This window comes from Anopheles aquasalis, chromosome 2 (genome assembly GCF_943734665.1).
Source record: "Anopheles aquasalis chromosome 2, idAnoAquaMG_Q_19, whole genome shotgun sequence".
NCBI classification, from domain to species: Eukaryota; Metazoa; Arthropoda; class Insecta; order Diptera; family Culicidae; genus Anopheles; species Anopheles aquasalis.
The window spans coordinates 73,302,785-73,321,397 of record NC_064877.1 but is presented as its reverse complement, the minus strand read 5'-3'; the positions used below and the strand labels follow the sequence as shown (position 1 = coordinate 73,321,397).

General features: G+C 50.4%; 2 protein-coding genes across 6 annotated transcripts in view; one reads left to right on the top strand and one right to left on the bottom strand.

Moving 5' to 3' along the window:
• Window positions 1–18,613, bottom strand: part of LOC126571607 (rab3 GTPase-activating protein catalytic subunit) — a 107,365-nt gene that overhangs the window by 37,347 nt on the left and 51,405 nt on the right. The window lies entirely within an intron of this gene.
• LOC126571608 (leucine-rich repeat-containing protein 4C) overlaps window positions 1–18,613 on the top strand; it is a 95,572-nt gene that overhangs the window by 27,261 nt on the left and 49,698 nt on the right. For all 5 annotated transcript variants that reach the window (XM_050230275.1, XM_050230274.1, XM_050230273.1 and 2 more), the window contains exon 2: window positions 14,228–14,268. The gene's annotated coding sequence lies outside the window, so the exon portion shown is untranslated. The remainder of the gene's footprint in view (window positions 1–14,227; window positions 14,269–18,613) is intronic.

The following is an 18,613-nucleotide window of genomic DNA, read 5'->3' as shown; positions in this document are numbered from 1 at the left end:
CGCGGCGCGTCTGCGTCTGTCATTTGCATCCATCAGCGTGCTCCAGCTGGCTTATGCTGCTCCTCCTCCTAAAAGACGCTAAATGATTCGCTAGAGCCCCGAGAAACCATTAACACTCGGCTGTGATATCGCCACGGTGGTCCAGCCCCTGGTTCCCATTCTTCGCGCGCAAATGGCTATCCATTTATCATCGGTACAAGTGGCCATGCTATGGCGAGCGCCGTAGTATATTGTGACATTTTATTCAATTTTCATCCAGCAACTTCACCAACGAAACTGCTCTAGATTCTAGGCAGTAGCAGCCAGAGAAATGTGCGCCATATAAAAAGTAAAGCCACACGAGAACCTTATCCGTGCGCGGCGAGAGGAGTTCGTTAGTGATGCCACATTTACACAGCCATCATCCCCTTAGAGCCACCGAGAGGCTGGGCCTCTCCCGGTGCACGCATCGTTGCGTTTTATGAGGGAACCGGTTGGAATTGGAGTTTCAGTTTCAGAGAGCCCAAAGGGGAAGTCCAAGGGCCAAGAGCGGAGGTAACAGTGACTTATTCGTTCACTGCGCGCGAGACAAAATGGCAACAATTTAGTAGTTCAGGTCTCAGGCAGGAGAGGAGAGCCAACGGCCATCGCCATCGGAACTGAAAGTATGATGATCTTGATTGACGACGATCGTCGCTCTGGCTTTTAGTGAACCCACCCACCCATAATGTTTAATTTCGGGGGGCTTCATTTTTTTATGGTAAAAATTTTAATGTGTCGGCACACATACACATTTGTTGCGGAGCGTTTTTAGCATAGATAAGCGCGGCAGGACCGCGGGCAAAGTGCAAAAGCGAAACTCCATCCATCAAAAGTATGTGTCGCTCCTTTCGCATGGCACGCTAGTGGATGATGCAAATGTTTATAGCAACTCTCTTGCTTCTTCTCGTCCTGCCTGCCCGGCATCCTCACACTACCCCGCTCGCCACCAACACTTTTATGACTTTTTTATTGCGTCACGGGGATCCTTGCTTGCTTGCTTGCTTGCCTTCACATGTTTTGCAGTTTTGCCACAAAGTGCATGCTGCGCACCACCAGAGTGGCCACTTTCCCCGGCCCAGGTTGTCTCGCAGAACGTACTGGAACGGGAATAGAACGCGACGCAAGGCCGGATGACGTCGAGACGGCGCCATCGTTACTGCCGTTGCCTCCTCGGATGCCATAAAGACGACACAACAACAAACAGAAAGAAAAACAGAAGAAAAAAAAGCGAAATGCAAAAACTGTTCTCTCCTTCTCCTACTGCTCCTGCTGCTGTCTCCGGTGGGTGTCTGTTTGTGTCCTGTTGGGCCACCACGAGGACAAAAACATCGGCAAGAGAAGATGGCGCACGACTGCCGGCAGGACAATATTCCGCGCCTTAAAGAGTCAGTCAGGTGTTTTTACGCGCGTTCTCGGCTGCACAGATGCACGTGTTTTGCTGGCCCAAGGAAGATAGTTGCGCAAACATTACGCCACTCTCTCTCTGTCTCTCTCTCTCTCACAGACACGCACAAGGGGCGGCACTCCGCTCGCGCTGCTCCATTACTCAGCGTGGCATCGACGTTAATAATGCCATTATCTGCCTCATCCACGCCATGGAAGTCGCGGTTACATATGAGGAGCAGGTGGAAGGTGGAAAGGGGGCTAATGGTCCGTATGTAGCACACACCCACACTGCCACGTGACGCAGGATCCGAGGGAGGTCGTCGTCCTCGTCTGGATGAACGATGTACACTCCAGCATCACACGCTCTCTCTCTCTCTCTCTCTTTGTTCGCGCGAGTGAAGCATAATTTCTTCAGCATCATCAGCACCGTCATCACGCACCGGTAGCGTCATCAATTCTTCTCAATGTCCTCCTCCACGCTCACCCGTTATCCGTTTATCCTCCATCCGTCCCCTCGCGGGACCACTCAGGAACTGTTGGCTGAATATGCGTGGGCGATATGGCCCACCAGCCCTGGAGCTGGAGTGCAAATTTATTATGATCTTAAAAATTAATTAATGCCAAGAAGCGTCGCACATTTTTTTTGTATGCCAGCTTCCTCCCCAGTCCGTCCCTTGTTGGCACGAAATTTAATTAGAAACCGAAACGGAACCGGACCAGAACCGGGAGCCAGGAGAAGTGGCGCTCGTTCGCCTCACTGATGGCATTTACTTCCGCTGCTGCATCCGGACTCGAAGAGGAAAGGGAGAGAGAGAGAGAGAGATCTGCACACGAGAGCTTACGAGCTGCCATGTAGGCATGCCAAGGCACTAAAGGGCCAGTTAGTGAGGACGGTGACGGCCATAGTTAGTGCAATCACAATCACTGTGCACGGATCCGCGTTGGGCGAATGCGACTGACGATTGCAGCACACACCACTTGTCATCCCTTTTTCGGTGGAGGCGGTACGGAAAGGATGTCCGTTCTAAAGTCCGTTCCAGAGCGCACTCACTCCCGCTACAGCATCCACCGCATGGGAGCGAAATTTGCCATTCCAGGCGGCCCAAACGGCCAACGTCGGTGACTTTCGTTTGGGAGTTCGCTCCGCAGGGATATTTGTAAAAAAAAAAGCTCGCAGAGCATCAGCATCATCTGCTGCTTCTTCTTCAATGGCTGCAGACACTCTTGGGAGTGCGCATCCCGTTGAATGGACGGTTTTATGCTCGCGAACGTTTGTGTTTTTTGGTAGCCTACTGTGGGTGCTCCGGGATGGAGCCTAGGCCAATGCGACGCTTGCTGCGGAATCAATAAAAGCGCTCGCTATTCCCTTTGCTGATAGTGTAATAGTCACATCGCAGCACACACGAGAGACAGAGAGAGAGAGAGAGCGAGCGCGCGAGAGAAAAGTAAAAGATATTAAAAATTATGCAAAAAAGTAGAAATTTATTTTTGAAAAAATACACAAAATGAAAGAAGAGTGAATGAATGGAAAGTAAAGAACGGGGGGGTGGGGGAGAGTCAAGCAAGCAAACACTTCATGGCAACACTGTGCAGCCTGGTCGCCTACTAGAACAGCCGAATGGAACCACCGCCACCGCGCCACAGAAAGTCAAATGAGTGCAACCCGGGGCCACCGACGAGGACGACGAAGTTGAATAGATAGAATTCCCGCGGCATTTTTGTTTTTATCCTTCGTTTTTTCCACACTTTTCACGCTGGCCTCTGCTGCCACTCTGTGTCTGTCAGAGGGGAGATCACAAAAAAGAAGAAGAAACAGGAGCAGTAGCAGTAGCAGTAGCAGCAGCAACGACTAGGGCCCACTCCAGTTGCCCCTGCATGACATTCATTCTCCGTGGATACGAAGGATGCAGAGGATGTCTCTGTGTGCAGCGCCTATCGAGCGATTTGAAGCGGGTCCACACCACACAGCACACCCGCAGATGATAAATGTCATTCCACTTTAACGCTTTGCCTCCTCTGTCTCTCTACCGCCCCACCACCCCCGGGGGGCGGTATATAGAAATGCAGATAGTGTTAGCGATTGTGGCAACAAAACAACACACCAGCAAAAAAAAAGCGAAATGCTCTAAACTCGTGACATCGCGATGAAATGCAATTGCAGACTGCCAGCGGTGGGGGAGGCGAGGATATGAATTCAATCGAGAGCGGACGTGACGTCACATTTAATAAGTGATTCGTCCACCACCGCCGCTGCCCCCTTGTGGAAAAGCAATTAAATGTCCGGCCGCAGTTTTTTTTTTCTATTCGCGGTTTGCAAATGTCCTGGCTAGGCGCGAGATTCAAAGGTCACCATTTCAATTGGAATGCAGCTCTAGCTATCTAACGCATCGTCGTGTGCACAATGGATGCCGTTGCTGCTGCTGCTTATTGGATTTTTGGGGTGCAATTCCCGCGATGGCGAAGGTACATCATCGGGAATCAGAATCGGATGATGCTGGGTTTCATATTTCACGCTGAGTGCGTGCCAGTCCTCGATGCTCTCCTACAACGGACCGGGGAGAAGTGAACGAAATGACATGGGACGAATTTATTCCAATCACATTCGCATGTTGTAACAATGAGGAGTCCACCAAAGAGAGGCACCAAAGATGTAAAACAGACACACGATGCCCATGACATTGCCGACGACGGAGATGAATCTGAGGCTCTAGGTAGCCAAGGACCAGACAAAGATGCTCGTGTTCCATCCGTTGCGAGAGTCCAAGATAAACATAATGGACGGACATTTGTCACCACAACCACCAGCGGGGACTAAGGGAAGGAAGGAAGGACATCTTCATACGACCCAGGGCTACACTCTTGCTAGAATCTACTAGGACTCCACGTTCGTCGCTTCTGAGATTCGTCATTTACTCATTTGCGTATGGGACGTGCGTGTCTGTCAATGTCAAGACATTTTAAATTCCATCTGTTGGCAAGTTATTTGCCTGCCCTCCCTCGGGGCGGAGAGATAGAAAGAGGACTGCTACTTGACCAGAACCGACATAGAGAAGAGCATTCCCTGTGGACATAACGAGCAATTCAGGTCCAATCCATGCAATGTTTATCATTACAAAGGCAGTGGTGATGATGCTGGTCCATACGGTTCAGGCCTACCGGTGGGACAATACAATGGAATCGTCTCGGTCTAGTTTCTGAAGAATCTTCCCTATGAACTGCAAATAATGGGCCCTGGGTTCGTAAATAATGTTTGAAGGTTGGATTGAACGAAAATTTGAATCCTTGAACCTGGCCAGCATTGGGCCCCGCAGGCAATAAAAGTAAAATTTCAATAAAGTCCCCAACACGAGAGAGACGTTTGGCTGCAGCTGACCAGCCAAGGGCCTAGTCGTCTAGTCTGGCGACTGGCTGATGCACGGTGACGCTGCATACGGTGCAAGGGGGGGGGGGCAGATTGTGCTGTGATTGAATTTTCAAAAACCACACAAACCGATTCTGCCGGCCCGGAACACCCACAGAATCCAATAGAAGTTCATAGTTTCCGCTTCTCCGGCCCTTTTTTGGACCACACAATACGTCCTGCCGTGGCCATGGCCCGGCACTGCGTTACCATCTTTTCGGTCAATATTGAATTTGCTCTGGCCGACCACGGACAGTTTTCCTTCCGTCTGTTTCCTGCTTTTTGCTACATCAGCAACCACAATGGCCACGACAGACGCGCAGACAGACACGGGCACACAGAAAAATGTGATGATCATTTCTAAAACTATTGCCCAAAAATTTGAGGACGATGTTCGCTGGCCGATGTCCGCTGGCACTCCGTGGTGACGGTAGAAACAGGATTTTAATCGATCCAGATGGCTAGCCGGTCGCTCGCTCGTTCTTCTAACAATATCGAATCCAAAATCTCCCCTGGGAACGCGCCATGGCCTTAATTTATTCACTTGACTCAACCTCTACCGCTCCTTCTCCTCCTCCTCCTCCTTGCTCTTCCTGTAAAACTCCCGTTTTTCTAGCTCCGCTCAAAAATTGGCCACAAAACCGAGCCCGTCACGGGGCATTTGGTTACGAGAAGTTTGATTGAAAACGACAGCCTGCGTCAGCAGCCAAGTAGGCGGCTTCTGCTATCGCCAGCTTGGATCGCCGCCGCACAGTATCCTGATACTTTCGCAGCTAATGAACCGCGTGATATGGTGTACCGATGGAATCGTCAGTCAATGGTTTCGAACAAAACCGAAACACCGCGATTGCTCACGATGTCTCTTCCGGAACGGACCCCACCTCGCCCGGCGAGTGTCACTTTTGGTAAAATATGATACTTTCAAATTGTGGCTGACAGTTTAGCTCGCTGATTCCGCGGGATATAGCAGCATGCACAGCGCGCGTGCTACGCCATTTTTGCGGTAGACGGAGCGAGACGCATGATAAGAATTGGCAGCTTCCTAATTTAAAGTTGGTATGCCGGCCACAAGTAATTATGCTTTACAAGCGTCAGTGGAGCACCGAATGCCACTGATTAATCAACCGAGACGAGAGAGCGAAAGGTCGCTCAATTTATGCGAAACCGCGGATTAAGATCGAATGATGATGATGATGGCCGTGCGAGTATCTCATGGCTTCTGCTTCTGCTTCTTGGCGGGAATCAATCAATCAAATCAAAGTGGAGAACACAGCGTACTCGCGTGTCTAGCGCGGCTTTTGGAAATGATTTTCAAAATGAAGATTCCTCGGCCCGGCGAAAAAAGTGAAGATTGTCCGGTCAAGCGAGTTTGAGAGAATTGACACGATACTGGTCGGTGCTCCAGGGCAAACATTGACATTTGCCTCCCCGGTTTTGATCTTCAGCAAGGTGCCACGCATGATTAGCCGATTTGCCGAGAGTTGTTTGGACATCCCGCAATTACGCTTGGGTCAATATTGACCACATCACAGGCTCCATCGGAGACACGGAGATCCGTCATCCGTCGTGGCAACGACGTTCCACTGAATGACATAATCGAGTGTGGAATGTGTCTTTGGTGTCATCAGCAGCAGCAGCAGCTGATTGCCGTGCAGTGGCGTGTGGTGAGTGGCGGGCATGTTCAAGGGCCCTACCATGGCATATCATGATGCCCGCAGATCATTTCCACAGAATGACATGGCGTGCTCTCTCTCTCTCTCTCTCTTTCTCTTTCGTCACACGTGGCATGTTTGTTCGCGCGACAAATGACCTAATCACTGGCACACCACCGTCGAGGCTAACAGAGGGCATCGACATGGCCGTTTAGCATTCCGTAATGGCGGACATTCCACCGCACAAGGCACAATTTTCCATTTTGCTGGACTTTAAATTTCAATTTTGTATCACATCAAATCGAGCAAATCCGGGGTCACGCGCGTGTTATATTGATTGTGGCCATGTTTACAAGGCCTGGGGTCACGCAACAGTAAGCGACGACAGCGAAATCAAAGGGAAACGAAGCTCAATCACCGGTGAACGAATCGTGCCGTTCGGTTACACCTGGCAGCCGGGCATGCTACTCCATTACATCATCACAACGCAGCACAGTGAGGATCGTGTGGACCAGCATATTGCCACCTGAAAGACCTGATGGTACACAGCATCAGGCGCAGCCTGCAGCTCTCCAATTTTGTCTCGGACTCGGAACGACCAAAAAGTCCACTCATTTCGTCCGCTCGTCGTCGTCGTCGTCGTCGTCTCAGCCACAAAAGTTACAATTTCATTAGTTGCCTCCCGAACCTCCAAAAGTACACTAAAAAGGGGAGGGGTAGGAAAGCTGGTGCCGGAGGGTAGTATATGTTTTGTTCTCCTTCATCGCTCAGCACACACGTGTGGTCAACAAAATAAGAAACAAAAAAAAGGCCATCAAGCAACATAAAACACTTGATCGTTCGCTTCGTCCACACGCTGAGTGCCGTCCGTGGGCAAGAGAGCTTAGACATTCCCTCCCACACTCTTCATCGACACCTCCCACAACCACCCCCTTTTCACTCGAAACGTGTGTGAGTAAAGTCACTTTCAAACTTTATTAACTACCGAACAACCGACTACCGACGTGGCGTTTACTGTGGTTTACTTCAATTTCTCTTCTCGCTTCTCGCTTTTCGTGCTTTTGTGGTGGAGAAAGGACACGATTGGGAGACGGGCAAGGCACACCGGTTGCAAGGAGAGTGACAGTACCGCCCGGAGGATGATGAGAAAATCGGGAACCAACACGCCGTGGAACAAAAAAATCAAGGAAAAAATCAAGGGAAATCCCCAAAACGATGACAGCCAGCTGCCGCCTACTGGAGACAGCAGCCACCGCCGCTTCTCCGTTTTCCAACGGATCCTTTTCCATCCTTCCTGACACATGAGGTGAACCACCACCCCACATTGCTGGCCTGGGTGTGTTAGTGGAAACTGATTTCATTGCTGCGAGTGAATCGATTCCAAGGTGTGTGGCGAAGGGAGTGTGAGTTCGAGATGGATGGCGTTAAGGATCTGCCTGAGTGGCTCACTTAAAGAACAACGAAGCCAACTTTGCCCACTGGCACAGACACGCTGGCAGCATAGAAAAAGACCGGGGGAAAGAGGACGCCACAGGCAAGCCAATTTAAAGAGTAAAACTTTCTTCCATCTTCGGGCGTCAGCTCCGATCCTCTCCTCTAAACCACCGTTTAAAGGGCGGCGACAGTGGCGGCAGCGGTATCCGGTGCGGTCCGTTTGCCGTCTCGTTAAAGTTTTTGTCACTTTCCGTTCGTCTCCAACCCGTTTGTCGCCCAAACGGAGTGGCGCCAGTCTCTCTCGTTGGCTCGCTCGCATCATCATGATCGTTTTCATTTCCGTTTTGCCCTCGATTGTGCGCCCAAAACAAAGCCCTTAGCAATATTAAAAAGAAACGCAGGAAAACGGACAACGCTCCAGGTCCAACGCCGAGGTATCATGTTCTGGACACATGAATTAATTGTGGCATTACCGAAGAGTGTCCCCCGGTGGTGCTGATGGGCGCTGAATGCTAAAGACTAGAGCAAAACAGGGGGGAAGAGGGAAAAGTAAACGAAAATCGATTTACGCCTCTCCCGCACGAAGCCTGATGATGGAAACGAAAAGTGAAGCGTGAATGCATCTGCATTTGCATTAACCCGCGAGTGCGCCATTGAAAAAGGCAATAAATTGGTTCCACTCTCTCTCTCTAGCTCTACCGGGGGCACGTGGCCCCGGATTCCATGGATGCTCACTCGTCCGCTGCAAGCGAAATGACACCTAAATGCACTTTTGGTGAAGCGCCCGAGTTCCGGTTCCCGGTTGTGACGCATACCGTGTGCCATACCTGACGCGTCAGATCGAAAAGCGATTTTCGGTTCCACTTTTTGCGAATATTCTGCCATTGCTGCTACCGAGCTGGCTGGTGAGCTTCTTTTCCTGACAGACAGCCAGCAGCAGCAGCAGCTGGAGGCACCATGATGTTTCGCCATCGCCTCCTAAGACATGCATTTTTAAATCAAACCAAAACACGACACAAGCATCACGTTGCCACTGCTGCCGGTGAGAAGGGCACGACGAGAGTGTGAGATTGACGTGATGTGAGATCAGCCACTCGGTGCCAACCGGGCCGGGAAGGAAGTGCCCGGTAACACTGAAACCAGCAACAAAAAAAAGCCACACAATCCATCGTCATATTCGTGAAATTGTTGGAGATCTGCCCGATTCGCACGCGTCACTCCGCTACAAGAAGCGGATCCTTCAAAGGATCTCTCCATGACGGCCACGGAACACAGAGTACGGAAGCCGAAAAATACGTATTTCGTTTCGTCGAGTCGACAGCGGCAGATTGCACACTCCTGCCCGGTGGCCCTTATGCCTTTTGCTGGTGTGATTCTCCATTCCCCGCACACACAAAAGCCGGGCCAATCTTCTTCCATTGAACTGACAGCAAAACCACCACCGGCAGAACCACCGGGAATGCCCAGGAACAATTGGACGAATTTGTGACAAATTTCTGTTCTGCAACCGAGGGTCTGCAGCAATTTTGCACAACTCTAGGTGTTGACTTCAAACCCGGGAAGTTGACAGTCGTCGTCCTTGGTCCCTTGTTTTTTTTTCTTTGGGCACCCGTGGAGCAGCGCACCACAAACTGCTGATGATGAGCTTCACTGTCGTTCACTGTGGTCTGTGCCCCGGAATCTGTTCACTCATTTCCTCTCTCCCAGGGCTCTGGACCCGCCGCTGGTGACAAAGCACAAAGAATGGGCTTCCGTTTTGGGAGCGGAAAATTGAGAAAAGAACTGACGAAAAGAATGGAATTGATTCAAATGAAGACCGGCCTCCTCCCCTCGCCGGGTCACACATCACATTGCTTGTTTGTGGTCCTTGCAATGACCAAACGACTGAGAGGAACACGAATGGATGTAAAAACCGACCGCCACGAGGACGAGGACGAGAATTCACATTCCGGGGCGCGGATTCAAATGTGTTTTCACTTCAAAAACCACACGGCCACCCGGGATGTATGCGGGCCCATCATCATCATTCGACATTCGGTGGAAAGCAATTCGAGTGAGACGGGACGATGGCCACGAGGCGGTCAGGAATGTAATGCAGATGATGATGATGCACACCAAGGGTTGTGCTTCGCTTCGAGTTCACTTCGAGTTCGCTGATTGCCACCGCTGAATGGCCGCACGTCTATTCAAACGCGCAGTTGCAGCAAAAAAAATGGCGCCACAAAAAGAGGAGAGCCACTGCTAACCGTTCCGTTTGACCATCGGAAATGGATCTTTGTGTTTTTGGGGGCAAACCGGAAACCGGTTGGCCAGCACCAGCGAATCGGGGATTTTTTTGTTTTCTGCCCAACGATGGGAGTGGTTTGTTTGGGTTTGAGCAACCGTGCTCCACGAACGAACAGACCACGTGCTGTCGCGTCCTGCCTGACGAGTGAAAATGAAAACCAAGACATCCGGGCGGCTGCTGTTTGCCTTTTTTCGTCCATTTTTTTGATGTGTGTCGATTTTTCCTTGTTTGGCTTTCTTATGCTGATTGGAAATGCGGAGACAGACCGTGTGTGTGACAAGAATTGGACCAGAAATTGACACAGACGGTGCACGAGTTTGCCCAGCTGGGTGTGTCAACAGAAGATGAAGAAGAAGAGGGAAATGGTGAGGTGATAAGGTTGGAATTTTTAATCGAAAATTGAAACCCGTACCGCCAGGACAAGGTGGAACGAACGAGAAGCAGCTAATGTGAAATGCTCGAGGAGACGCTCGAGGAGTTCGAGGACAGAGAGGTATAGGATGTCCCGTGCTAAACAGGACAGGATGGTGATGTGCAATGTGAGCGCGCAACTACTGGCGCCATCGCTTGCCGGAAGGTTGCTCGCGAGGTGAATTCAATCAAAGTTTAAAAACAAACAAAGAGAGAGACAAAGAGAGCATCAGAGAGTGAGACGAGTTGTATGGCAACGGAACAAGTCTTAAACGAACGTTCCTTGGATTGGAATGTACTCCGGTAGTTATCCTTTTGAAATGCTGCCCTCGACCTCGCTGCTGTTTTCGGATTCCAATTCAATTCAAGACTCTTTGAATACAGCGCCAACGAAAGCATAATCTACAGGGCTCTGGGCTCCCAAAAACAACCCCTGGGCCACTTCCTGTTCTCCACGTAACGTACAAGCGGTTACGACAAAGCGCGCGAACCGGCCAGATACTATTTACTCACTACCAGCCACCACCTCGATGGGAAAAGTGACCGTCCAGCCGTCATCCAGCGAGGCTAAAGATCGGACCGGACAACACCGTTCCGAATGTCTTTTATGTTTCGGCCGCCACCGTGGCCACCACCGGCGCTCTCATTTGCATTAATTCATGCATCCGGTGTCCGCCACGCATTATCTGTTGGCGCGCTCGCTCGGTCGCTCGCTGATGAGATTGGAGAGTTTTATGCTTATTTTTGCTGCTTCCTTTCGCTTTCGGTGGCCCTGTTAACCGGCCAGGGCCGGGGCCGGGGTTTTGAGTTGGGAATTTAGACAAAAAAGACACTTTTTCATCCAAATCTGAACCGCTCTGGCGGTTGGTGTTGAACTGGATCGGAGCGATGACACAATCCAGCTGATAACTGGTAGCAGGGAGTTGCAGGCGTCCTTTTTTTGTTTTGGCCGCACAAAGAGAGAGAGGAAGAGAGCGGGTGTTCCATTTCTATGGCAACCTAATCAGGGATTCCACCATAAAAGCTGGTAGCGCGGTTACGTTGCGGCCAGCGATGAGCAATGAGCTGTGATGAAGGTGAACGGGGCTGGATGGACACTGGGACTTCAAAACACTTCAAACAAACCATGCTAATGAACGATGCGTTACGAAAGCTGAACTGGAACCCGGGAAGCGGATTAGAGTGTTTCACTCTCCCGAAGGCTCAACAATGCAACCGACCGGGCTTTGCGACCGCTCTAGCACCAAATGGAGCGCCCAAGAGAGTCCATTAAACGCGTACCAGCGTACTTAGCTAATGTTTTGCAACGAATTCCCTCGTATACTAACGTCCCTTGGCAACTCTAGCAGCACCTCCACAGCAGCTACATACTTGCACGACGGCGCGATGATCGTGAGAAACTTGACCAGCGCACCAGCGTCCCTTCGGTAGCGAAGCGAATGGCAATGCAAAGGCTCTAGTACCACGGTAGCACCGTCGTCCATTCGTTGCAGTCCATCAAATCATACGTGGAACGTGCGGTGGAGGACTGGTTTTAATGATGTGTCCGTCGACCAGGCGCCTCAACACTTGGCGGCACCCATCGTGCACCTTCAATCTCTTGCCAGGAATTCTGGAGGTTCACACGGATGTTCCGCGAGCACTAGACCACCGTACGGACGGAGCTCAATTCTTCGTTTGAATAGAACGCGAATGCATCAGTTCCCAGCTAGTAGCAAGGCCGATCGCTGTTCGGATCCATCAACCTGCTGGACCGGACCGCGATACGATTTCGCAACGTTGTTGGTGGGGTTGGGTTGTCCACAAAACATTGGTGCCGACCACACACTCGCGCGCACACACACACATGCGGACAGTTCAATCAAATTAGCCACCGCAGGCTCGCGGCTTCCAATGGCGGCTTCCAACAAACGCCAGCGAACGCGACCGTGCATCGTCACGCCAGGATCGCGATCTCAGCGTGTAACCGGCCTGTACTGGTGCTGTGGTCGGTGGTCACCGAATGTCGTGCCACGCGAATCTAGATCACCAGCGAGTACAACATGTGTTGCCAAACACCACGATGCTGCTGGTGCTGCTGGTTTGTAAAAACCCCCAAAAAACATGTTTCGGTCTCGCAGTGAGATGGATTAGTAAGGGATAACACACAGAGACTCCATTCTGGAACCAGCAAAGCAGAAAATGGATCAAAAACCACACAAACCGCCGTTCGCTAAATTGATGGCGATGCACTTGTGGCGCGATGATGATGATGATGCTTCTGCTACTGCTGCTGCTTCTGCTGCATGTAATAATCAATCGAGCATAGCGAACGAGCAAGCTAGTGGCCGTTCGCTCATCTAGCCTCCCCCGTCTGTGGTCGGTGCATTCCGATGAGCAACAATAATAATCCCACGTACTCACATTGTTGTGAAGACACATTCCCGTGCAGCAGCAGCAGCAGCAGCATATATTCAGGGAGTAAATTCGTGCTGGGGAAAGTCGGAACGACGGGTATGTGTTGGGCGGATGTGGTCGCCATCAGCAGTAGCAGCAACAGTAGACTTCGGAGTGAAGCTGATTATGGTTGTTAATCGAAAAGTGAGCGAATCACAAGCGGCATTACACCGAAGACCGCACCACGGACGTTCGACACGGATGAACGGAACGGAACATGCGAACCCCACACGGGAAGAAGGATTAGGCTTACCAAATGGTCATTAAGGGAGAGGCCAAATGCCAAGCGATACTTAGGGTGGTTAAGGAGCGATTGATTAAATTGTATGACTAAATGCCATCGTCCCGAGGGGAGAGCATGCATTTGCTGTGCGAGGGCAATGCACTTTAAGTATCCTCATAAACAATGGCTTTGTAAGGTGGCTCGTTGGTTTTCAATCGTAAATGGTTTGGCGTGATCATTTATCATAGATATAGAAAATATCTGATTGTGTCTCTTATCTAAACCTTCTTGTTGTTTGCTAAGTTCCATACATTGCGAAAAAAAAATTAAATTAAAATCAAATTCTATTTTACAGCGAAATATAGAAACAAGAAAATTAGGCAACGTTGTTAGGATAAACAATAGCAGAAACTGGAACTTAAGACTCGCAATACATTTTTGAGAACGTAGGATAATTGTAGAAGCTCTATTTCTTTATATGGTAAAAGGTTTTGTTTTGTTAACTTGATAATGTTTGATGTATGATGTCAGCAACTAAATAAAAGACCTATAGAAGTTGGATGCAGTCCCACAACAGAAGACAATAATTTTTAATTTTCAATCAAAATTCCGCAAAATCTGGAGTGCATTTGATCAAGTTCATGAACTTGATTTACAAGTTAATTCTAGTTTCATCCTCATCCTCGTCCAAATAAGGTTTTTTTTCAGATCATCCGCAAATGCCTTTAAGGACGAACAAGCGGATGAACGGATTGTCCTCTCAAGACGATTGCAAGTAATCCCTCTTCTATTGTCTCTCTCGAGAGAAGAAGCAAGAAAATGACACCCACTGACTGACTGACTGACTGACGCCCACTGGCTGTTGGTCGCAGAAAACTTTATCTAAACAAAACAACCATTCAACAGCGCCATGCCGTCGCGAGTCCACCACGGATGACTAATTTCGTTCTGTTTGTTTCTCTCTCTCTCTTTTGCAGCGCACCACAATCCATCATAAAGAAGGAGACTGGGCTTTGGGGTAAGTTTCTTCTTCGTTCCAGCTGCTGCACCATTCTGATTGAATTTACTTTACCCCCAAAACCGACCGAACGACCGTTTCGACGATCACAAACATCACGGGCGTTAACCAACGGTTATGGAAGGGGAGAACCACTATGCAAACTTGTAATCAGCGGCCACAGCAACCACTATTGACAGACTCCATTGCTGGCTGCCAACAACTCCTCCTCTCACTCCCCAAAAAAAAAAACAAAAAAACAAAAGGGGACAATTTTTCTGCAGTAAAACACAATCGTCGACGCTCGCACAAAATCATCATAAACACAGAGGCGATCGGAATTTGATTGATAAACTTTGGCTGTAATCAATCAGGCCCGGAAGTTTGCATTTCGACGCGTCCACTGTTTGCAGCAACGGCCGCGGCAGTGACAGAACGCGAAATATACAGACAAACAGAAACCGAGTGCGCCAATAGCGGACGCGTCGCGCGTCGTGATGTCGCGGGTGCTCGCCCGCTCGTTCGCTCGCTCTGTGCCAACAATCCGGCGACGACAACGACGATGGATTTCGGATTTATTGTTTTCGGCGTTCCATCATCCACTCTCGCTCATCCATCCTTCCTCGCTTCCATCGAACTCTATCGTGGACATGATGGAGGCGCGGATTGGCGTTGTTTGTGGCAATCGATCCTGCCAAACACACACCCTCCCGGCCTGCCAGGCCAGGGTCCTGGTGGTGGTTAGGCGAAAATGAAATTAATTAAGCCGTAACAGGCATCCTCGCGTACCGTTGGCTGACAGGAGAAGCCCAGGGTCACCAAGGAATCGCAAGCAAGCATGCGGCCAGTCATGGTCTCTGCTCTTCGACCTCAAGCAATTCAATTCAATCGGTTTGCAACGGATGACAAACGCTCGGTTCGGTTGTCGACTGTCACTGGCAGCAGCCACAAATTACGTCTTACCACCGGATGCGTCTTTAATCGTGACGGCTTTAAAGCGGTTGGACAGTTCGCTTGGGATGCCCCGGGTTCTATTAATATACCCGGAACCACCAGTCTAGCCACCGGCCAGCTGTCAGGATCAGTGCGAAGCGCGCTCCTTAGTCGTAATCATCCGCTCAGGCACGTTGTTGCAGGCGTGGTCCCTTCGGCTGCACATGCTCGGAATCGGTGAACGGGAAAAAGGGTCAGCCGTGGCCGTGGGCAGACGGGGCCCGGTGTCCGCATTATTACACATGAAGTGTAATCACTCACTCAACTCACACCATCACGTGGTGTCACGTGGTGCACAGCAATCGAACCGTCATAAATTTGTAGGAGTTCCACGAATCGGAACCGGAACGGTACCGTAGCCCCTTTCGGGTGGACACATGGCTTCATGTAAAATGTATTTCACTAATCTAGCGGCACATCGGAAGCCCGCAAAGGGAGATTCTCTATCTCTCTCGACTGTCTCATGAATCCTAATGTCTTCTGAGGAGCTCCAGGGCAGAGGTGTCCAAACCAGAAAGGGGAAGTGACTCTTCTAGGCCATCCCTTTCCGTGTTCCAGGGGGCCGAAAAAGCTGTCAATCAAACCGGGAGGAACGGAGGAGGAAAAGTCAAATAAAAAATCGAGAAAAGAATCATCCTTACTCCTGGCCCCTCCGACAGGATGAGATAGGGTATCGGTTGGTGATGCTCAGTCAGTTAGAAGAAACAGGAAAGCTCAAGAGTGAAGGTCCGGCGAGATTGGCGAGAAAGTTTTTTTCCTTTCTTGGGCGGAGAAGTATTGCAAAGGGATAGGAAGGAGATCGAATGAACGCACTAGTCACGAGGAAAGTTCTCTCCCGATACCACTTGGGGCCCCCATGGAAGAGCACACCAGAGCATGGCAGAGAGCGAGAGAGAGAGAGAGAGAGAGAGAGAGACAGAGAGGGATCCCGGAGGACCATGAATATTGGATTTTTACGACAAATAATCAAATGATTTATGGTAAGGATAGGCCCGGCACGCCCAGAGGCTCCGACAATCTGGGGACGACAATGGACACCCTCGGGGCGGCAGGAGGACGAGGTTCTGGACGATTTCTTGCTTCGCTTCGATTTGCACGCAGAAGGAAAAGAAAAAAACAGGACCGGACAGAGTAGGAGTCGGAAGCCAGGGCCCAGAAACCATTAGAGCGAAGTGAATGATCTGATCCAGGGGATGATGTTACTATCGGACACACACATGAAAAGGGGGGGAAAGCACTGCGAGTATTCCTTAAGGATCCTGCAGAAGCTCCAGATCCCTGATGTGCTGCATAGGGAGTCTTCGCTCGTTCGTTCAATAGTTTTCCATTAATCAACTCCGTTTCGATGGTCATATAGGGAGCTGTTGTAAATTCAACACAAACGGTGTGCAGTGTAAGGATGCAACGGACAGCCGCTATTTGGCATGACACGGACTGTGCTGCAATGAGCTGCAGCATGTTCTGCGGCACCCGCATCCAATAAATCCTTTTCCAGCCGCATCGTGTGCCGTTCTCACGCAGTGAAGGTGGAATGTGACCTTGTGTCACGTGAGTCGGCGCGGAGCAAACGGGAGATCGTGCCAGCGGACTGCGTGTGGACACACTTTCCCCTTCGCGTCTCGCGCCACGATCTTTATCCCGAAGTCACGAGAGATCGATCTCCAATCGTGGAAAGGGGACGCACTTCGTGCGACCTGCAACATATGGCCGATTGCGACATAAAAAAAAAACGCGATTCTGTTTGCCTGTTTAATGGTCCCGAGCTAGACTGGGGCCGCTACATGGGCATACGGTGCGTTGCCAAATTATGGACAGTCCCGGCGTGTCCGATTGATTGCGAGTGCCCGGCCAACCAGCTGGCCGGCCGGCCGGCCTTGTTTTGTAACATTTCCAAAAAACAGAAAACGGACAGGCCAGCAACAGCTCTGGAAACAACCACAAAAAGGAAGGAAAGAAGGCGGACACCGAGAGCGATAAGAGTGGGAGTGGGAACCATATCCAATATCAACACTTTTGATGGCAAACCCCCGGAATCGGATGTCTAGCGGAGCAAGGAAGGAAGGATAGAGGAGCTAGAGAGAGCATTTTGTTTTTATTGCTCGCGCTCTTATTTTTTGCTGTTTTACTGTCCACAAAAGCAAACCGCACGTGAATGGACATCCATCATAGCATCCGCAGCGCCCAAGCCTCGCGCGAAAGATGAAGCAAGGGCGGGAAGCGGAATAAAATAAATGTTTTTGTTATTATTTTCTGCCACTCCATTTTCGGATCCTTTCGGGGGCAGCGGTTGATAGCGAAGAAGAACCTCCTATACGTACGTCTGCCGCCGAGGACGACGAAGGATCCTCACCACCGAAGAACCGTATTCTTTCTTCGAGTGCTAGGGAAAATGTATTCATGGCCCTCGCCTAGCCACCGAAGGCATATGTCAAAAGAACGTGATTCACACTCTTTCAATAGACCCCCTTCACTCCCCCCCACGCTTTCCTTTGGCATCAATTTATGCTCGCTCGCCGGCAACCGCCATGCACCCTCCATGACTTGACTCTGACGTTTTGTCTATTTGTTTAAAAAAGCAACAGCAAAATTCATAAAATATTGCATCCACAAAGCGCAGAAGGAGAGGAACTAACAGAGCGAGCACGAAAGCGAAGGATGAAGAGAAGCAGTTCATTTGCATTTGATAAGCGGCGCTGAGAACGCGGCGCAACGATCATCATAATTCACTCAACCACAAAAAGAGGAAGCATCCACGATGCGCGCGAATCCATGTTTTCCCTCCCAAAACAGGCGCACCACACCCACCGACCCCTGCACCACATCCCTAGGGGCGTTGGAAAATGGGAAATTCTGTCTTAAGCAAAATCACGTTCATCACAGCGTAACGTGCAGGCGTGGCTCTTGCTGCACGTGTTCCTTTTGCAGTATCGTCGTCAGCAGACGAAGTCGAAGCAGCAAACTCACGCCTTGCACGTCCGACAGAGACGCTTCCGGTTTTCCTAACTTGGTGTGCGTACTAGTGTCCTGGGTCCAGTTTTCGGGAAGACACACATACAGTGCTCAAGACACCGAGAAGGACAGACCATCGTCGTCTAGGAGCAGCATATTCGCACGCCCACACGCCCCCCTTTCCGAAAATGCACTTTATCGGGAAATCTTTCAACAAAGCAAACATTGGAAGTTTATCCCGATGGCGTTCCAAACCCCGCGACGCTCTTTAGGATCCACTTTCCGAGGAACACGTTCCTCCTTGCCCTTGTTGATCGTTCGTTCGTCGTGGCAACGACCGACCAGAGAACTGATTCGCCAGACAACGACGACGACGACGACACAATGCTAGATTCTGTCGAGAAAGTTCTCCCGTCCTGGCGGT